At 44.6% G+C, this 20,796-nt stretch overlaps 1 protein-coding gene across 13 annotated transcripts in view; it reads left to right on the forward strand.

The window, feature by feature from the left end:
- The window catches only part of TSNARE1 (t-SNARE domain containing 1), a 533,649-nt gene that overhangs the window by 13,009 nt on the left and 499,844 nt on the right, over positions 1-20,796 (forward strand). For 8 of the 13 annotated variants that reach the window (XM_074898355.1, XM_074898350.1, XM_074898344.1 and 5 more), the window contains exon 2: positions 4,754-4,847. The exons of 2 other annotated variants lie outside the window; for them this stretch is intronic. The gene's annotated coding sequence lies outside the window, so the exon portion shown is untranslated. The remainder of the gene's footprint in view (positions 1-4,753; positions 4,848-20,796) is intronic. 3 more of the 13 variants (XM_074898348.1, XM_074898347.1, XM_074898349.1) reach the window with 1 other exon arrangement.

Here is a 20,796-nt window from a genome sequence, read left to right on the forward strand (position 1 = left end):
TCATAACCCTGTCCTCTCTTGCCTAGTTTTTCCCTCCCTAAAAGTCAAACAGCATTTGATAAAATAGCGGAGTCTTTTAAAACATTAAAAGAAAGTGCATGGGAACGCAGAAAGTGGTGGTCTCATGAGTGTGTAGCCCTGTGAAGATTCAGTGTCCTGCTTGCATCTCGACAGTGCTGAGCGAGTGAAAGAAAAACCTCTTCCTAGCTTGGTTCAGGCACATTTTGAATCTTCTTTGTGCCTGTCCTTTACTCCATCCTTCACGTCTGTGGCATTGATCACAAGCTGTGGGTTACGTCTGTCAGAGCCCTTCTTGTGCTGCCTTGTGCCTCACTGAGGTGTTGACTCTTCCCTCCAAGGTCATGCATCTCTGTTCCTGGCTTTGCAAGGCTCCAAGTCACTGTTGCTCTCTTCTTCTTCCATCTTGAGGACATCAACCATGAGCATTTGTAGAGATGCTCTTCATTTTCCCCCCAGACATTGTTTTTTTTAATGGTATGTCTTCAGGGAACCTCACAGCCTACTGTCATGTCGGCGTCTCTGTCTCTCCAGATTGTCTCTGCCTTTCCTGACGTTTCCCATCCAATCTATGTTCAACTCTTTCTGCATTCAGTCTCCTATTTTAAGGTCTTTAATGCAGGAATCATCTCCTTACTCTGTATTTATACAGCATTTAAAGTGATGCAGGTGTGATTCCAAAGCGATGCCGTCGATAATACTTTTCAGTTTGTTGTGGTAGTTGACCATATCGGGAATGCTGTCCTTTTATTTATATGTATATATGTATGTGCTTGTATAAAAAAAAAAATATATATATATATATAAACATACATTGTCCAGGGACAAAAGTGAAGACATTGTAGCTTGGTGACATTTGCAACCCTCACAAATAATAAAAACTAATATATTTATAGTTTTATATTTCCCCGCACAGCTGCTTTGTGTGGGGAAACTGAAATAGTGAACTCTGATCTTGCCGGGTAAGAAACATTTTTGTAAAGCTGTGCATTTAGACTAATTCTGTCTGCCATACAATGTACTGAGGATTTGTGATCCTCAGCAGGCATTTGACAGATCTTAACTAGTTATGCTATGTCTTGTCAATCAAAATTAAACGCCTACTTCGCTCCTTCCTACTTTCTCTCTCTTCCAGCTTTTTTATTTAGGTTGGTCATTAAAATTGCTTATAACCATAGAAACGAGGAAAACCCACCCCTTGCTTTCCAGATCTTTAGCGTGATATTCCTGTACTGACGACATGTGAGTTCTATACATGATGGCTTACAAAAAAAAAAAAAAACCAACCCACAAAAAACCTGCAGGTAGGCAGAGTTGTCATTAATTCCTCCGTATAATGGAGTTGTTCCGATGGATGCCAACCATAGATCATGGCCTTTTTTCATTCCTGCACAGTGTCCAGCGAAAGGAGAAACCCTGCTGTGAAGACACCTGACAAGATAGAGTTGGAGAAGAAAACACAGATCTGTGGGATGGGGAGAGTGGGAGGATGAGATAAGGAGAAGATGGGTTGACAAGAAGTCGCATGCGTGACGTAGTGCATGTGGATAATTTCAGTATTGGTTTTCATCCTCCAAGAGCTGCCTGCACCATTGGGTGCTCTGAGAGATGGGCGTAGTATGGATACTTCTGTAAAACTCGGCCACCATATTGCTACGCCTAAGGACCTGAATCCCCACTTATCAGGGATGGGATGTGCCACGACTTAGCTCGTTCTGAAAAATGAAAATGATTACTGATTTTTTTTCTTGTAGAGGCAATTTGAAAACACTTGACCCAAAGCTACATGAAGGTGATTGAAACTCTTATCTTAGGAGCCATGAGCATCCTGTCATAGGCGTTAGGCGTCGGAATGGGCTGCCCAGGGCAGGGGGGAGTCCCCGGGATCCCTGGAGGGGTTGAAGAGTCAGGCTGAGCCAGCGCTGAGGGATCTGGGGGAGTTGGGAACGGTCAGTGCTGGGCTAACGGTTGGACTGGATGATCTTCAAGGTCCTTCCCAACCTAGTTGATTCTGTGATTCTGTGACATTTCAGTGCTGGACCCTGTGTGCTGGACAAATAATGCTGTTATCACTTGGAGCAGGATTGCTCCATGTGAGATAGCTAGAGGCAAGATTTTTGCCTTTTTTCTCCTACCTTAAGTTGCACTAAATAACACATTTTTTTCCTTTTTTTTTTTTTTTTTTTTTTTTTACAAATGGGAAGTGTAATTGATCGGATGAAAACAGCTGCAGCTGCCAGAATTTTCTTCTGTAACTCGCTCAGTTTTGCTCTTTTTATGAATTATGGGAACTTTTTAGTCAGTGGAAAGTGATACAGGTAGTCAAGGAGTGAGAAAATTGGGTATGTGTTGTCAGAGCTGGTGGGGATCCTTTGCTGGGACTTCTGAATGCCCTGAGGTGTGGCATGCGTCGGAGAAGGGGAAACTGCAGTCCTGGCAGTTGAGCAGGTTAGTGCTTGTTTGAGCCATACACCAAGCAGTTACCTCTGCTTTTACATTTTTCTAGTAAATTAAAAAAAAAAAAAAAAACAAAACCCAAAATCCCAAAGCCAAAAAAAACCACTCCCAAGACTGCTGAGTGTTGATACATAGACTTTCTGTTCAGTTGCCAATGTGTAGATGTGAACCAGTAGACAGTGGGTACTTCACATCGATGCCTCCTTAGATGTGTTGCAGGAGGAATAGGATTTGTACAAGGAATCCTACGTCTGTGCTGACAATGCACATGCTTCGTGCGATTACCAAAAGGGAAGGCTGCCTCCTTGGGAAACCACAGCGTATCTCGATGTTTGGGAGGTTACGAGGATGGGGATGTGCGTTGTTCCTGAGGTAGTCGGATGTGGGAGTTTGAGCGCTCTCTCTATAGGAAGACTTGTCTCTCGGGAGGATAAATTTTGACCTTTGGCCAGAGAAATAATGAGGAAAAAGTGTTGTGCGATCTAGCGTATGACAAGGGTTTGCTGAGCAACATCTTAAAATTTAAAGGTCTTATTTACCTTGTCTTTGAAAGCCAGCACTGCCTACTGTATTTAACTTAAAGGCTCTTAAAGATTTTTTTTTTTTTTTTTCATGCATTGGAGTTTCTGCTGTTGGCTTTTGAGGGTGTTGAAGTAGACTGTGTTCATCAAAGAAGAGGAAAGGGTAATTGTGTGGTTTTTAAGGGTATGAAAACTCAGGTCAGGAGCTCCTTCAGCATCCTTTGCTGCTCTCTCCAGCCCCAGTATCCTCCCATGTGATTTGATTTTCATCACCATCCTGTCACAAGGAGGGATAACAAAGCTTTGATGATCAGTCTGGAAGGCTGAGTCCTGTGTGATGATGCTCCTCCTGCTTAAAACAAACCAAACAGCCAATATTTTTCCAGTACTTAAATTAAAACATTTTCTTTGGGGAATAATTCTTGTAAAAAGAGTATAATGCTTCTACATCCTTAACTTTACATGGTGTAAAGTGCTTCTACCTGGGTTGCCTAAGCCATTCTTTTGCTTGTTTTCTATATTTTTTTTTTAATTAAAACATAATAAACGGCGTTAAAATCATGTTAAATTCCTTCTAAAGCATTAGTTTCCAAATTTGGTACCAAAAAAAAAAAAAAAAGGATCAGTTGTTTAAGTCTGTGTGTGGGAAATGGGTTTACTGCGTGGTTAACTAGAGTCTCCAGAGTTATCTGAGCTATCGGATCTTTATGCTGTTCTAAAACATGCAGTTGTATATCTATTTAGATATGTTGTCTCTGCCTATTGCTCTGTACCCAAGCGTGTGGACATACACTCTTCTATGAATAATCTTCCCAAAAGTAAAAATGTATTTTTTCCTCTGTGTATTTTTAGTTAAAAATCAATTATAAAGATACATACATTGCATGGTTTGGGTTGGAAGGGACCTTAAAGCTCATCTAGTCCAACCCCCCTGCCCCGGGCAGGGCCACCTTCCACCAGCCCAGGTTGCCCAAAGCCCCGTCCAACCTGGCCTTGAACCCTTCCAGGGAGGGGGCAGCCACAGCTTCTCTGGGCAACCTGTGCCAGGGCCTCACCCCCCTCAAGTTAAAGACCCATAACAATTGTTCAGTCTCCTGCTAACTTTTATGTGTTATACATGCATGAGTCCTCTGTGCAGCTTCGTGTTACACCATACTTTGCTCTTTTGTGCGGAGAACTCTTCCAGTGGTGGGTTCTCTTGGTTGCCCAAGCTGCATGATTCTACCTCAGCAATCCCTTTAGTTGTATGGGCTTTCTTTTTGTAGGAAATGTAGGAAAAATACTGACAGATCCTGCTTGACTAGGTAAGATTGAATATATGATATGAGATCACTAAGCAGGGGGTAATGACAATTACGTGAAATCACAAATTTCAGAAAATGAGAATGACTTGCTGTATTTCACTGGGTATCCCTTAATGTTGGCACCCTGAAATTAAAGGGAAGGAGTGTTGGGTTTTTTTTTTGTTTTTTGTTTTTTTGTTGTTGTTGTTGTTGTTGTTGTTGTTTTTTTTTATGTGTGTTACGTTGTCGAGAGATATTGTGTAGGCCAAAAGCAAAGCTTGCCTAATATATATATTTTTCTTCAACAAATTCACAGGGTGTGAAAACTCCCCAAAGTCAGCCGAATCTAAAGATACGGCTAAAACCTCAGTCTGGGGAATGCCTGCGCTTCAGACTGGGGCAAACAGAGCAGAGAAAAACCTGTGTGAACTTTTCACTTCTGATTTTCATTTTTTTTTCCTTTTCCCTGAACAGAGACAATACTGCTGAGACGGGCTTTGGGCTCTTTGGGCTGTTGCTGCCTAGTGCGGAACAAGAGGCTCCACAACACAAGGGAATAAAATTGTGGGTGAGAGATGTTTTGCTGTTTTTTTTTGTTGTTGTTTGTTTTTTGTTTTTTTCTTTGATAATCCTTCCTGTTTCAGGTTCGTTCTTTTGTTTTGCTATTCTTTTTTCCATATCCCTTCAACTCATGGAGGTGATGCTACATTTTGTAGACTCAGCCTCTGGAGTGGGTGTGCAGGAACATTGCAGGCTCATCGCTTGCAGATATTCACCTCTGGACAGTGTCTTCTGTTTTAGTGGTAGTTCCCTTCTTTTAAGCGGTTAATATGGGGTCATCTCCATCCAAATTCTTCCCCTGACAGCTGATCTTGCCTGATTGGCTGGTCATTAAGCTCTGGGATGGCCCACACTCGTGGTGCGTTGACTTTGAGTTGGGATTTCTGGCCAAAGCAAGTGTTACTGGGTGCTCTCTCTTCTAGGAACAGATGGTCAGTGAGTTTCATTTTTCCAGGTGTAACAAACTATATTTGTAAAAATCTGTAATTTTTTTTTAGCAGAAATAGTTTTCTTAAACTACATCTGTTTCTCCCACCTGGAATACCATTAATGGTAATTTGTATCCTGTCTAGAAGAGTTGTTCCATGTACTCCATCTTAATAGTGGGAATTAAGTCTTTCCTTGGGTATTTTTGGTTTGGTGTCTGTTCCTCCTTCATATACTACTTTAGAAAGTGTTATAGAATTAGAAAAAAGGAAGGGTTTTATGTATTTTCTGAATGAATTGGTTATCTTGCAGTTAATACTTATTCAAGAAATCACGATCTTTGAAACAAATCCTTAAAAAGGATTTTATTTCTCTACTTTCGTTTTCCGTAGCATGGGGAGCATTGGCATGTACCAGCCCCGTTTTGTATACAGAGCTAAACAGATTTGTAACGTTCAGTAAATAGGCTGCAAAAAAAGTAGGCCCGCTAACATCCTGAGTAATCACCAACAACAGAGTAAATACAAGGTTAATGAGATGAACGGGAAAGAGGAACACAAGTGTTTGAGTGCACCTCCCCGTGGCCCCGTAGCTGGTGGCAGCCCCGTCCCTGTTGACGAGCCAGCATGGCTATAGATGCAGTAATGATTTTGCTGCTGTTCCCCATACGATGCTTAATGAGTTCCTACTGTTGGCGTTTTTCTTTAGATACTGTGTAATGTTATTAAATCCCACTCCTCGCAAGATGATTTGAGCTTTTAATTTTTTTTTTTTTTTTTTAAATAAACCTTTATTTGCATTTTTTTCCCCTTTTTGTTTCTAGTTCTGGGGCTCAGTGGTAAGATGTCAGATTAGTCTGTGTCTCCTGAAGTCTTCTCCCAGGCATCTGGTACCCTCCTAGATGTCACCTCAAGGCTACCAGAAGAATTGGCCTAGGGTTTTGTTTTTTTTGTCCGGGAAACATGCTGCCATTAGAATATTGTACTCAGAAGTGCATGGAGATTTAACCCTTATTTTCTTATCCCAGGCTCCATCTTGACTTGATTTCCTTTGTCTTTCACTCTTCTCCTTCCAAGTGCTCTACATCACATGCTCTCCATTAAGTCTTGCAGGAAAACAAAGACGCATTTCCAAGCAAAAACATGACTTTTTTTTGTTTCTACTGTAGTATCTCTCAAGCCCTCTTTGTTCCAGGTTAATGGGTTTTCTGGACATGGTGCTCTCTGTCCATCATCCTCTAGCATCTTCTGTCAGTCATCAATGTTTTCTCAATGTCACTACCTCAGAATTGTTTATTTGAGTTTTCTCCACCCAAAACTGCATATGCGTGGTTGACTCAAAGCTCTAGGCACCGACTCCCCTTACTGGTCAGTTGACAAACTGCAACCTATTTTTTTTCTATTTTAAATGAAAATGCCTTACTGAGAAACCTATTTTGTTTATTCAAGATAAATCTTGTACTTATGACCCTAGCTTTTATTTTTATGGTGGTTCTGATTAAACCAATAACCTTCAACTTCAACAATTTAGGTAGAGTATGGGCACTGCATAGTGCCTAAATGAATTATTCACCTCTTAGCTTTTGTTTGTATTTGTTGCAGTTTTTTTGTTGTTTTTTTTGTTGATTTTGCTGGTTTTATTTTAGCATTGCAATTTCTTTTCCTCCTGTTTCAGTTGAGTAAGACAGTGATTTCTCTCTCCTATCAGCTCTTTTGCATTTGGATGTGAGGATGACTGGTTAAGGGATCAGGAGCACAAGTAGTGTTGACCTCTATCCTTCCAGTTGCAGGGAATGATGAGGGAAAAAACAGGAAGACGCAGCAGATCAACAGCTGGCTCTGAGTGTGGTGTTACCAGCAGAATTTTGGGTTTTTTGGTCATGGGTTGGTCTAACACGACTCCAGGCCTGCTGGCAACAGACGGGGTACACCTGTCTCAAAGTAGGAAAAGGATCTTTGCACAGGAATTAACAGGGCTCGTGGAAAGAGCTAGATTTGAAGGGGGAGGAGCAAAAAACCCAGAATCACTAGAGATAAGCCTGAGGTGGCATGCCAGTGTTTAAGGGACAGTGTGCTAATGGGGTTCTTCAGTCTCAGAGGAGGGAGGGGATGAAGATCCACTTGGTGATGAAGATGCAAGGGTTATCGATGTGTTAGAAACCACGGGCCTGACAGTGGTCACATAGGAATTAGGGCTTCTCCCACCAGAAAGGTGGCGGGTTCAATAGCCCAACTGAAGCATACACCAGTGCATTCAGCATGGGCAACAAGCAAGAGGAGCTGGAAGCCATCGTGCAGCCAGAAAACTATGATAAAGTTGCCGTCACAGCTCCATGGTGGGATGACTCACACAACTGGAATGCTGTGATGGATGGCTATAAACTCCTCAGAAGGGGTAGGAAAGGAAGAAGAGCCAGTGGGGTAGCCCTGTATGTTAGGGAGTGTTTTGATTGTCTAGAGCTTGATGATAGTGATGGTAGGGTTGAGTGTTTATGGGTAAGAATCAGGGGGAAGTCCGACAAGGCAGATATCATGGTGGGAGTCTGTTATAGCCCACCCAACCAGGGTAAAGAAACAGGTGAAATATTCTATAAGCAGCTGGGAGAAGTCTCACAATTGCTAGTCCTTGTTCTCATGGGGGACTTCAAATGTCTGCTATCTGGGGAGGTCCCAGTTGACTGAAGGTTACCAGGTGTGACACCCATCTACAAGAAGGACTGGAAGGGGGATCTGGGGAACTACAGGTCTGTCAGCCTGACCTCGGTGCTGGGGAAGGTTATGGAGCAGATCATCCTGAGTGCCGTCACATGGCACATACAGGACAGCCAGGGGATCAGGCCCAGTCAGCGTGGGCTTGTGAACGGCAGGTCCTGCTGGACTTAACATGATCTATGACAAGGTGACCCACTTATTAGATGAGGGAAAGGCTGTGGATGTTGTTTACCTGGACTTTAGTAAGGCTCTGACACTGTTTCCCACAGCATTCTCCTGGAGAAAGCGGCTGCTTGGGGCTTCAACAGGAGTACTCTTCACTGGGTAAAAAACTGTCTCGATGAGAGTGGTGGTGAATGGAGTTAAATCCAGTTGGCAGCCGGTCACCCCGGGCTCAGTATTGGGGCCAGTTCTATTCAATATCTTTATCGATGATCTGGATGAGGGGATCGAGGGCACCCTCAGTCAGTTTGCAGGTGACACCCAGTTGGGTGGGAGTGTTGATCTGCTCGAGGGTAGGGAGGCTGCAGAGAGACCTGGACAGGCTGGAGCGATGGGTCGAGGCCAATTGTATGAGGTTCAACAAGGCTCAGTGCCGGGTCCTGCACTTGGGTCACAACAACCCCCTGCAACGCTACAGGCTTGGGGGGTGTGCCTGGAAAGCTGCCTGGAGGAAAAGGAGCTGGGGGTGTTTGTCGACAGCTGACTAAACAGGAGCCAGCAGTGTGCCCAGGGGGCCAAGGAGGCCAATGGCATCCTGGCTTGTGTCAGCACTGACGTGGCCAGCAGGGACAGGGAAGGGATCTGAGCCCTGTGCTCGGCACTGGTGAGGCTGCACCTCGATTACTGTGTCCAGTTTTGGGCCCCTCACTACAAGAAAGACATTGAGGTGCTGGAGCGTGTCCAAAGAAGGACGACGAGGCTGGTGAAGGGTCTAGAGGTCCTGTGAGGAGCGGCTGAGGGAACTGGGGGTGTTTAGTCTGCAGAAGAGGAGGCTCAGGGCAGACCTTATCACTCCCTACAGCTACCTGAAAGGTGGTTGTAGTGAGGTGGGTGTCGGTCTCTTTTCCCAAGTAACAAGCGACAGGATGAGAGGAAACAGCCTCAAATTGCACCAGGGGAGGTTTTGATTGGATGTTAGGAAATATTTCTTCCCTAAAAGGTTTGTCAAGCCCTGGAACAGGCTGCCCAGGGAAGTGGTTGAGTCCCTATCCCTGGAGGTATTTAAAAGATGTCCTTAGTTCAGTGGTGGCCTTGGCAGTGTTAGGTTACTGGTTGGACTTGGTGATCTTAAAGGTCTTTTCCAACCTAAACAGTCCTGTGATTCTGTGATTGTCCCTTATCACATCTTTGCCTAGAGCTGGGATTTTCTTTCCAGACTACATTGCTGGAAGTCGCCCAACATCTTGGCATCAGCTGGGCAAAACAGAAGAGCACTCGAGCGCTTCACTGATGCTGTGGGAGGGAGGAGATATAATTCCACCAAATTACTGTCCAGCAGCACAGCTTGGAGAGGTCCTCTGGGTTTGTGTTGATGTGGTGGTGTAATGGTTTGCTGCTCTCTAGAGAACGAACAGTCATAGAATATTTTGAGTTGGAAGTGACCTTTAAAAGTCATCTAGTTCAACCCTGCTGCAGTGAGCAGGGACCTCTTCAGCTAAATCAGCATTCTCAGAGCCCCGTCCAACCTGACCTCAAATGTGTGCAGGGATGGGGCATCGACCACCTCTCTGGGCAACCTGGCCCAGTGTTTCACCAGCCTTTTTGTAAAAAGTTTCTTCCTTAGAAACTAAGAAGATGGGGTTTTGATGGCAACAGTTCCTCCCTTGCCTTGTGAAGACATGATATAGGGCGGTCTGAGGGAGAAGAAAGTGTGTTTTAAGTTTGCTTAGTGGGATGATCTCTCTCCCCTTTCCCCCAGTTCCCGTCCCGGTTGGTAACTGGGAGATGAGCTGAACCCAGTGATGCTCTCGCAGGGATGAGGCTTTGGCTGTGAGTCTTATCCCTGGCTCAGCGTGCAGAGAGCTTTCAGATGTTGCAGCGTAGTTGGGCAGAGAGGTCGGTGATCTGCAGGACAGCAAGACCTTCATAGGGGGAGGAAGGAGTTAAAAGCCACAGCATGATCGCTTCTGGTTTCATTTTGTTCTCTTTGCAAATAGGAAGGGCTGGAAACAGCAAATGTGTGTATGTGAGCGCAAGGGAGGGACTTGCACATATTCCTGTGCGAGGGCAGGGGAAACGATTCAGCTTGCTGCAGCGTGTTAGTAATATTTGTGCATGAGCACTTACAATTTTGCAGGAGATGTTAAGACTTGAGGAATCTATTTTGTTACCTCCTAAGTGGATGATTAAACTTTCGCATTTTCTGCTTTTTCACTGTGGGAATCTTTAAGTCGTTCCGCTTGTTTTCTTTAGAAATCATATTAAAAGCAAAGAGTGGCTTCATTATTTATTTATTTTTGGAAAGCGCTTCTCTCTGCCCGTTTTATGCAAAAGCACTTTAATTGATCTTTCAGACAGTCGAGGACAGAGAAGAAAATATTTAATGCAACATGTAATTCTTTCTGGTTTTGCCTCAACATAAGAAGCCACTCTGCCAAGATTTATGTATCTAAACACAGTTTTTGCACATGGTGCAGCTATGTTTTATCTGCCTACTGCAGCAGGCTGATGCAAAGAAATGCCTTGATCAATGGTATGAACTGGTTCAGGATAACTCTTAAACTGTTCCAATGAGAAACACACTGCTAGTTTCTTGCCACCTTGATTATAATCGTCGTATATTTTCACGTTTGTGATTTTTTTTTTCTTTTTAATTTAATGTACTTGAAGGTTAAAAAATTAAAATGATGCAAATTGATTTCTTGCTGTGCTATACTGAAGCAGAATAACACCCCATTAAGAGAGAGAGTCTTTCCTATGCATTTTGTAGCACCGGGATGCTTCAGAGGCAGGTGAGATGGCTGTGCCTTGTCTTTAATTCTCCTAGATGCACAATACTGCATTACAGAGTTTATGCAAGCCTGGCAATTCAACACCAACTGCCTGAATTGCAAAGTAGCACTTGAATGTCAACACCTCCCTCCTGTCTATTTAAGGTGAAACAACTGGGGGGATTTGATGCTGTTGTACACTTACCCTCAAGGTTTGAGGGCTGAGTGTCTTCGGTTTGTTCATGCTGGTTGAGTCAGGAATATTCACGGGCTGGAATCACCTTGCTTTGGCTCCGTTGTGGTCAAAGGTCAAATAAAACATTGGGTATCGAGTCTTGTTGAGTGTTTGTGATTTGTTGTGACTGAGACGTGGACGACGCACGTGTTAATGCACGCCCCCACGGTTTGCTCTTTCCATACTAAAGATTTCTGGGGATGTGGTCTGGGAGAGTCAGCTGAGAGACTGTGCCTGAAAACTCTCCCCAAAATAATGAGCTGTGTCCTGTTGTGGTGGGCTGAAGCTGGAGCTTGACGGAGGTGTATGGCAGGATGCCATGGGAATGATGAAGGGACTGAGCTTGAACGCTCCAGCAGAAACCTCTTCCCTGCATGTAGACAGAGTAGAGCCTCACAAATACGTGTCCTGCTGATGAAGGTCCAGCTGGTAATCATTCTGTTTGAGCATTGCTCTAAGAGATAGGTATTGTGAGCTGGAAGCTGTGTTAAGTGAAGACAAGAAGGTTGGTTCCTGACTTAGATAACTTCAAATTTATTGGAGAGTAAAAGGAAGCAAGGAGATGATAATCGGCATCAGAGCCAGTCAGAAGTCTGGAAGCAAAGCCCAGCTCACAGCAAGGGTGTTTCAGGGCAGTAGGTTCTGAGGAAGTCTGATGTCCCACACAGATGGCTTTGGGACGTCCTTTGGAGCTTGGGAACACGGTGGAGATGTGGCCATGGGGTTGTTGTCACCTTCCCATCCTGGTGAGTTTTGTCCATGCAGTTGAGTTAGAATACTTGGAAGATCTTCAACTTCTTAAAAGTTGCATGCATGTCTAAAGCAAGCAAAACCCCTCATTGAAATAGCTTTTGATAGTTTGGAGGGTTTTGGCTGCATTTGTTTGAAATATACTGTGTGCCATGCCTTAAAAGTGCTTTTTCAATATATTTCTGTGTCCCCGCTATTTAATATCAAGCTTGAGGAAGAACATCCCCTGTATGCCCCCCTGGAGAAGAAAAAAAAAAAAAAAAAAAGAGAAAAAGTGAGAAGTAAGCAAAAAAAGCTTGTCATGAAACCTAAATTCACTTCGAAACATCTAGTTTAGAAAGGCATCTTTAGAAGCTCATTCTGTACTTTTATGGCAAGGATGGTGTTATACTGCTGTACTATATCAGAGAACTGCATAACAGCAACTCCTCTGGCCTGAACGACTGCCTAGGGCTGTAGGTTTTTGTGTTTAACCCAACCAATATTTCAGCTTGGTGTCTCTAGGGGTAAAATGAAGGAGCAGCTACTCTGAAGGATTAATGGGAAGCAAATTAGATGTTTGTAAAAGGCATTAAAAGCCAGAGTCGCTGTAGTGGGGTTGCATCCCCGTGTTGGAGATGGGAGGTGAGATGCTGTGGAGCATCCTCCTGCTGCAGATCCTCCTGCTGGGGGTGAAGCGCTGGTCTGGTGTGAGCATGGGGACGTCTGTCTGGATTGCAGGATGAAGACAGCTAGTTACTTGTTTAATGTGTGCTTAGATCAGATGAATAGGGCGGAAAAAAAAAAACAACCCAACCCCCAAAGCCCTCATGTTTTCCAGCATCAATCAAAAACAGTTATGAAAAACCTCAGGGGTATCTTTTCTCTTTTCTCTCACATTTTCAGTGAGCACCACAGGCCAAAATGCTTATCCTCACCACAGGGATGCTATTTCTTGACCTGAGAAGCTGCATCCTTACATCTTCTCCCTGGCTTCCAGCCACAAGGCAGGAATAACACAGCCTGCAGGGCAAGGAGATGCCCAAGGACTAGCTCGTAATCGTAGGGTGGCGGTGTCCTCAGCACGTCCTGCTCCTACAGCATCGCCACGCAGACCCAGGATAGGAGCCAGGCAACATCATCTTTGATCTAGGTAGCCACTAACTGGGGGTACTGAGACCCCTGTTCCCACTCTCAGGGTTATTCTGGTGGCCCAGCAATGCTTGGAGCAGCCCAGCCCTTGTTCTGCTGGTGGGGCTTGGTGCTGGTTTTTTTTTTGCCACCTCCTCAGAAATCACTCAACTCGGCTTGCTTTTTTTAGAAACGTGCTTTCATCATTTGTAATACTAAAGGCTCTCCTGCAATGGAGGAGTTTTTGGCTGTTATTTTTAACTGAATGTTTCATTGATCTGATTTACAGCATGAGCTGCCGGCTGCTGTATTAGGAAGAGAGTGGAGAGCCAGCCGTCATGTGGGGTGGGGAAGGAGCAGTGTGGGGAGGCCTTGAGTTATCTCCCTTGTCAGAGCTAATGCATCACGGAGCTGCAGCCCAAAGATGCCTTTTTTGCATCATTTTAAGCTAATAAAAGTCAGGGCTTCGCTCTCCCTTAAGTGGATCCATGGACTTCAGCCCTGTCCAACATTTTGGCGTTGGTGTGCTGGTGTCTCTTGTGGTGAGTCAGTTTGATTCATTCAAAATAAAACCCTACCAAAAATAAGGATGCGACGTATTTTTTGGGTAGATGAGCTTTGGTCTTAGCTCTAAAAGGCAGCTCACTGCTCTCGTTTGGGTTGAACTCATCTTTCACCCGCAGCGTGCCAGCTATCGGGACGTGGTGGGACCTTGTTTGGTGGGGTAGGGTGGAAGGCGGTTTCTTCTGCGCAGTGTCACTGTCTGTGATGTGGGATGCACAGCCTCCATCGCTGATGCTTTGCTACGTGGTGAGTGTAAACCAGACCTAGGAGCACCTGAAACCTTCAATGACAGGTTTGAGTGTTAAGCTCGGTCCTGACCAAGTGCGTAAATAAAGCTGGAAGACTGAGGAATGGGCTATTTTTCTACTTATGAACCAGAAAATGAAATACAAATACAGTGTTTGGGGCATGGGTACGAAAATGCAAACAGATGAGCGCTATTAAGATGTTTTCAGAAGTGGGATTTTTTTTTTTTTTTTTTTTTTTGGATAGTCTGGAGTCTCTTTCTTACTTCCTTTAAGGCTTTCTCGTGTCACTGTCTTTCTGCATCTTCCACTTTAGCAGGTTGACTGAGTTAATTACATCAGAGAAAAGAGTACAGTTCACTGATTTGGGCTTTTCTCCTCTACTCGACTGTCAATGAGTGTGTTCATGAAGCACATAAGAACTTAATATCTGAATATCCTCAAGGGGAACTCAGGAAAATTCAGTGATTTTCTATTTTTTTGGTATCATCCAGTCAACCAATAGTACGTGTCCATGTCTGGATTACCCATGTATGCTGCTTGCTGCCTCTCTGGTGTTTGGGAGGATGCTTTGGAGAACAAACTGGGACATGGATGGGGCTTGGAGCTGTAGAGAGGAAGTGTCCATGGATACTGTGAGGATGTGGAGAGACTGTGACAGAAGCATCAGGGGATACAGGGTAGGGGAGCAGGGGTTATCATGACAGGAAGCGTTTTGTAGGGGACACAGGCAGGGATACTCAGCTCCACTGCATGACAACACGTTCTCAAAGCCAACAGTGTATAAATGTGTGGTTTTATTACCTCTAACTCATCTGTTGAGCAAACAAAAAGGACTTGGAGACTCTTCAGTTGAAGGGAAGAGTGTCTTTTTGCAAGATGCAGTCTAAAAGTTGAATGTTTACAACATTGCCCTTAGTCTTCCTCATCCAAAATAGCTGAACTGCCTGACTCAATATACTTGTGTATGCCCTCTCTTTCCCTGGAGTTGGAACCAAAGGAAAGGTAATGTCAAGGAACCTGATTACGAATAATAGCACCTCTGTGAGGTCAGGGTGCCTATCTTCTGTATCAGAGATCCTGAACGGTTTTGTGACATGTGTGTCTATGTGGATGGTTCAAAGTCAGAAAGGAAAGTGGAGTGAGATTCAGCCTGTCCTGTCAGATTGAGCTTCTGTTTTCTCCTTTGGCTCAGTATTAAACTCCCAACTGGACTTTGGACCATGAGGACCCATGAAGTCAATGACGCAGTGCTGTGTGTCAGTTGTCTGATGATGATATGCAATGCAGACTTTGTCGTGTTCTTCCAACAAAACTACATAAAGACTTTCTCCTTTAATTGAGAAACTGGGTTTTCATTGGGTGAAAGCGTTCAGAAGGGAAGAAGTGAACACTTTGCATAGCGTATCTCCCGTAGCATTTGCAAAAAATCTGAAGGCTTAAGCCTAGCCAGCTCAGGGCAGCAATCCCTTGCAGTTTGCTGGAGGGAGATCCTGGCTACTGAGACTTCTATGCTAAAAGGAGTGAGCGAAATGGGAGATAAGATATAACTCCAACCTGTTCTTCTGTGTTGGTATGTGTGGCTTTGCTAAGGAGGAGGTTCCTGTCACACTGGGTGCTACTATTGATGGCACTAATGCAAATCTTTTACGCTTCGTCCTGAGATGGTCTGGGCTTCTGAAGATGCTTATGCTCATGTGTCTGGGGTGAGAAAGGCTCTTGCATACCCAGACTTGGTCTCTGATTGCTCTTTTCCCCGAATGCCCAAATTAGCTCCTTTTTCTGTTGAGATGTTGTTTGTAAACTTTTCTGTTACCTTCTGCTGACTTCAATTTACCAGTGACCTTTCTTGCAGGCTGAATGTAGTGTTCTTGGTACTGTGAGCAATATAAACTGTCTTAAATTATACCTCTCGCCCTCCATCCATCTCAGTTTAGTTTTGCAGGAGGATCGTGCATTATCACTTGGAGTTTGCTTTCAGAACTGAGGATGGAGATAAATAAATGCTGGTAGTATAAGCTGGAGAACGTGGACTGCTTTAGCTAGCTCAATATGTGGAAAAGAAAAAAGAATGTGGTTTTGTTTTTTTTTTTTTTTTTCCTTCACATACGCATTGACTAGACCTCTGTGTCTTCTTCAGCCTATGTTTTCTGGGATTGTAGGCAAAGATGCTCATGTCAGCTAATTTTCCTCTCACAACTGGAAATGCCAATTATGGTCTTTGCAGTAAAGGCAGCTGTGACTTGGTTAGAAGCTGGACTAATACAAACTCTGCCACGTGTGCTTGTCTTTGCGTGGTTCCTCTGCACCTGGAATTGTTTCTGTCTCCATGAGATGACTTTTGGATGGAAATCTACAGGTGTGTTGCTGTATTTTTCTTAGTGATCGTTGGCACTCCCTTAATTTTTACACTGCAGTTTAGTGCAAGGGCTGTTGAGATCCAGCTGTGTTGGCATTCATCAATTTTGCTCTGACTTGACTGCAAACAAGACTGTGCGTTAGATGGCAAAAATCTTTAAAATAGAAAAGCAAATTCATGCAATGAATGATGAAGATCCAATTTTTGGAGTAAAGTGACAAAAAATCACCTCATTCTTTTAACTGAAGTACACCTTTCTCTTAGCGCCCTGCTCAATTATGGTCCCAATTTCTTGATCAAATGGAAGAGTAATGTGAGTGGATGCGTTTGTCAGAGTACGACAGGTGTATGTTGGGAACACGCTGTGTAATTTGATGGTTGGACACTGTATACTTGGGGAGCACGAACATGGTCTTCAGGCCTCTGGTTGTGGGACATCTACTCCTCACAGGAGCTTTTGGGGCAGCAGTATACTGATACTCCGGTGCTTGTCAGACTGTGTAAATGTGAGGAAACCCAAGTGGCTGAACTGACTTCAGGGCTGGAGCAGTAGTGGCTGGTTACACTACTTTTGACTACACCACCAAGATTGACCTTGATGTTGCTGAAGAGACCAACCAGGATGCAACAAAATAAATGTCTAAAAAACGTGCCTCAGAAGGAGGATCTCCGTGCTCCATCTACTGAAGAGCAAGTAGAAGGTTCCTGGTTTCCTACAGATGTGCCTTTCGCCTCCTGACACATCTTCTGCCACTTGCCATCTCTAGTTGCTGCCCCTGCCACACGAGAAGTCGTAACTTTGGCTCGTTGCCTATTTGTTTACTCCTAGGTAATCCACATGCTGCGTAGTTGCTGCAAGTGTTGTGTTTGGGTCTACTTCTCCATACTGGTGTTCACTTATCTTTTCGTTGATTCAGCCCTTAATATTACACTCAACTTTCAGGGTGGTAATTATGTTTTAGGATTTTTTTTTTTTTCTTCTGCAATTTGATCGAAGCCAATAGCTTCAAGTCATGGGAGCAGCTGGAAGGGCAGGAGAATGGGACTAGTAAATGGGAAAGTCAGCGTATACCATTGATGGTGGTTGTATTGCTGTAATTCCTTGTGGTGATCCTTGCCACGCTGCTGGGAAAGGCTGAGAAAGTGGCATCTGTCACTCCATGGCCATTTTGTTTGTAAATATGGGAAAACTATAGGATGAGTGTCTGGAAGCAGTGCCATGGTAACAAGTGGTAAGGACTTGTCTGTCTGCTCTAGAAGATCTCCTGGTGGGGAATGTCAAGAAATGCATCTCCTGTGACTTCTGAATCCCTTGTGGCACAGAATCTCTCTTGACTTTTGGTAGCCTATTTGTGGAAGTATTCAGGGAACATATTCTCTTACATATTCTCCCATCTGTCTTTTTCCCAAATTCACTGGCCTTGGTGTATGCTTAAGAATAGACTTGCTTTCTGCGTTATGTTGAGAAGGCAGTTAAGAATTTATTTTTTGACCTTCCTGTGTTTAGATGATAATATTTTTAGTATCTTATATGATGGCTGTTTCTAAGTTGATTTGTAGTTTGGACCTTCTTTTTTTTTTTTTTTTTTTTTTTTTTTTTTTTTTTCAATTTAAATGCAGAGAGGAATGCTTGATCAATGTCTTAATTACAAAGATATTTTGGGGTGTTTTGTCGCCTGGACCAGGTTGTGCAGGAGCCCTTTTCGTGGTGCTTAATTACCTTTTTACATTGTTTATAAAATACTTTGTTCAAGAATGGATGAGCTGGGCTTGTGACGTTTACCAGTCCACAAGAATGTACAGTCACTTGGCTGTTCAGACACTGAACAAGCATGTAAAGCACCCAAAATATCACCCTTTCCCTACCCCCAAAAAAAAGTGTGAAATGAGGAAGAAGAGATCGTTTCACCATGTAAATTTTTTTTTTTTTTTTTTTTTTTTTTAAATTGGCTTCCCCACAGTCTCAGTGATTAGATGGGCTTTTTCTTCTTTACCACTTATCCCATCTTAAGCTTGGTGGCAGATAACTAGGGATGGTCTTTTCTTTTTCAAACAAGTGATAACACAAGCAAGAGCATTTCAAATGATCTTGAGATTGTAAGATACGGAAAAAGTTTTCTATAATATGATATCTCTTTGGGATGTGGTGTATCTCTTGAATGCAGTGCAGTTGGATCACGTTCAGCCGTGTAGCTTTGCACATGGATTGGCATCTGGTTCTCTGAAGGCTTAATGGTGCCTTTAATTTGAAATAGTCTAGGAATTGGATAGCGAGCCACAAGGTTCATTTAGCTCAAGAATCTCTCTTTTGGATTGTGACCAGAAATAGCGTGCTCAAAAGAGAAAGTGATGTCCTGATATGCAAATGTGGTGATAATTTCTCCCTGGGTTTTTCCTGATGGTTAATCAGGACTGAGCTTTAAGGCTGGATTAAGCATTTACGTTACAGTTTGGTTATGACAACTTTGCCTGGTCTTGTTACGCGCTCCCCTGTGCCTTTGGGTGCTTGAGTCCTTGGCCTCCACAACATGCGCTGCAGTTCCATTACTCAAAAAATTTCACTATCTCTTGAGAATTTCCTGACCTACAATTTTGTGTGGGAGATCCCTGGGGTTTTTTTGTTTGTTTGTTTTGTTTGGGTTTTTTTTTTCAGGTACATGGTAAAGGACAGAGGTTCTCTCTGAACTGTTCCTTACAGAGTTAAATTCTGCTGTTTTTGGTGTCAGTCTGCTTTCTGAATGGAACTTTATGCCTTCAAGTTTCCTTCCTTCTTCCCCATCACCATGGGACAAGGAGCAATTTGCTGCTTGTCTCTCCTCTTTACATTTGTGAGCTCCTCTATTAAAAGACCAAGCTCCAAATGACACTGCACCATTAATTTTACCTTATAATAATCTCTATATTATTGTTTTCTTTGCTATGAATCCTATTGCTTACCTGAAAGTAGTAGCCTTAGACAAAGTTACGTTTTGAGGTGCCAGTGGCGATGTCCAGTTACTTTTTCTTGGCTTCAGTTTGTGTTAGGAGTGTGTATGTTGCAACACTTGCTCTCCATCATTGCTTTGCGTTTATTGAGCCTGGTGTAGCTAATTCTAAGACATGGCAAAGTAAATTTCCTGAATGTTTTATGAAACTGGAGGAATCAGTTTGGATGTTCAAGGAGGCAGAGAATTGGCATTTGGGATCATGTTGTCCCTGCCTTTGCTTGTCACTTGATGTCCCCGTGACTCTGGGTGGGTTGTGATGGGCATGTGACCTGGCTGATCGTGCCTTGGATGGGCACACGCTTTACAGGGTAAAAAACTGTCTGGATGGCCGGGCCTAAAGAGCTGTGGTGAACGGAGTTAAATCCAGTTGGCGGCCGGTCACGAGGTGTCCCCCAGGGCTGGGTGTTGGGGCCACTCCTGTTTAACATCTTTATTGATGATCTAGACGAGGGGATCGAGGGGACCCTCAGTCAGTTTGCAGATGACACCCAGTTGGGTGGGAGTGTTGATCTGCTCGAGGGTGGGGAGGCTCTGCAGAGAGACCTGGGCAGGCTGGAGCCATGGGCTGAGCCCAACTGGGGGAGTTTCACTGAGGGCAAATGCCGGGGGCTGCCCTTGGGCCACAACAACCCCCAGCAGGGCTACAGGCCTGGGGAGGAGTGGCTGGAGAGCTGCCGGTCAGAGAGGGACTGGGGGGGTTGAGAATGAGCCAGAGTGTGCCCAGGGGGCCAAGGAGGGCAACGGCATCCTGGCTTGTGTCAGCACTGGCGTGGCCAGCAGGGACAGGGAAGGGATCTGAGCCCTGGGCTCGGCACTGGGGAGGCCGCCCCTCGCTGAGGGGGTTCAGTTCTGGGCCCCTTACCCCAAAAAGGCCATTGAGTGACTCGAGCGTGGCCAGAGAAGGGCAACGGAGCTGGGGCAGGGTCTGGAGCACAGGTCTGCTGGGGAGCGGCTGGGGGAACTGGGGGGGTTCAGTCTGGAGCAGAGGAGGCTGAGGGGAGACCTCCTGGCCCTCTGCAACTCCCTGCCAGGAGGGGGCAGAGAGGGGGGATGAGTCTCTGGAGCCAAGGAGCCAGCGCCAGGCCCCGAGGGAATGGCCTCAAGCTGCCCAGGGCAGGGTCAGGCTGGCTCTGAGGAAGGATTTCTGTGCAGAAGGGGCTGTTGGGCGTTGGAATGGGCTGCCCAGGGCGGGGGGGGAGTCCCCGGGATCCCTGGAGGGGTTGAAGAGTCGGGCTGAGCCAGCGCTGAGGGATTTGGTGGGGCTGAGAACGGTCAGTGTGAGGTTAATGGTTGGACTGGAGGATCTTCGAGGTCTTATCCAGCCTAGGTGGTTCTGTGATTCTGTGATTGCTTCTGTGGTCAGTCTCGGGTAGTGATGACAGCAGTCCCAAGAGAGTTGAAGTGATTTGAGATCCGTGACTCCTTCCGTGGTCAGTGGATCTCCTTTAGGGAGGATCCAGTCTCCTTCCCTTGACTATAGAGAAGCCAAACTGAACTCCTAGACACAACACTTTGGTTACGTGGGTGAACTTGGCTGCAGAATGGCTTTTTCTCCCTTCCCTTTTCCCTAACATGTTCAGGAAATTTAAATTGAATTCTTGTTAGTGTTTGCTGCTTTCAGATGTGCTTACTCAGC

Source organism: Athene noctua, chromosome 2 (assembly GCF_965140245.1).
Source record: "Athene noctua chromosome 2, bAthNoc1.hap1.1, whole genome shotgun sequence".
NCBI classification, from domain to species: domain Eukaryota; kingdom Metazoa; phylum Chordata; class Aves; order Strigiformes; family Strigidae; genus Athene; species Athene noctua.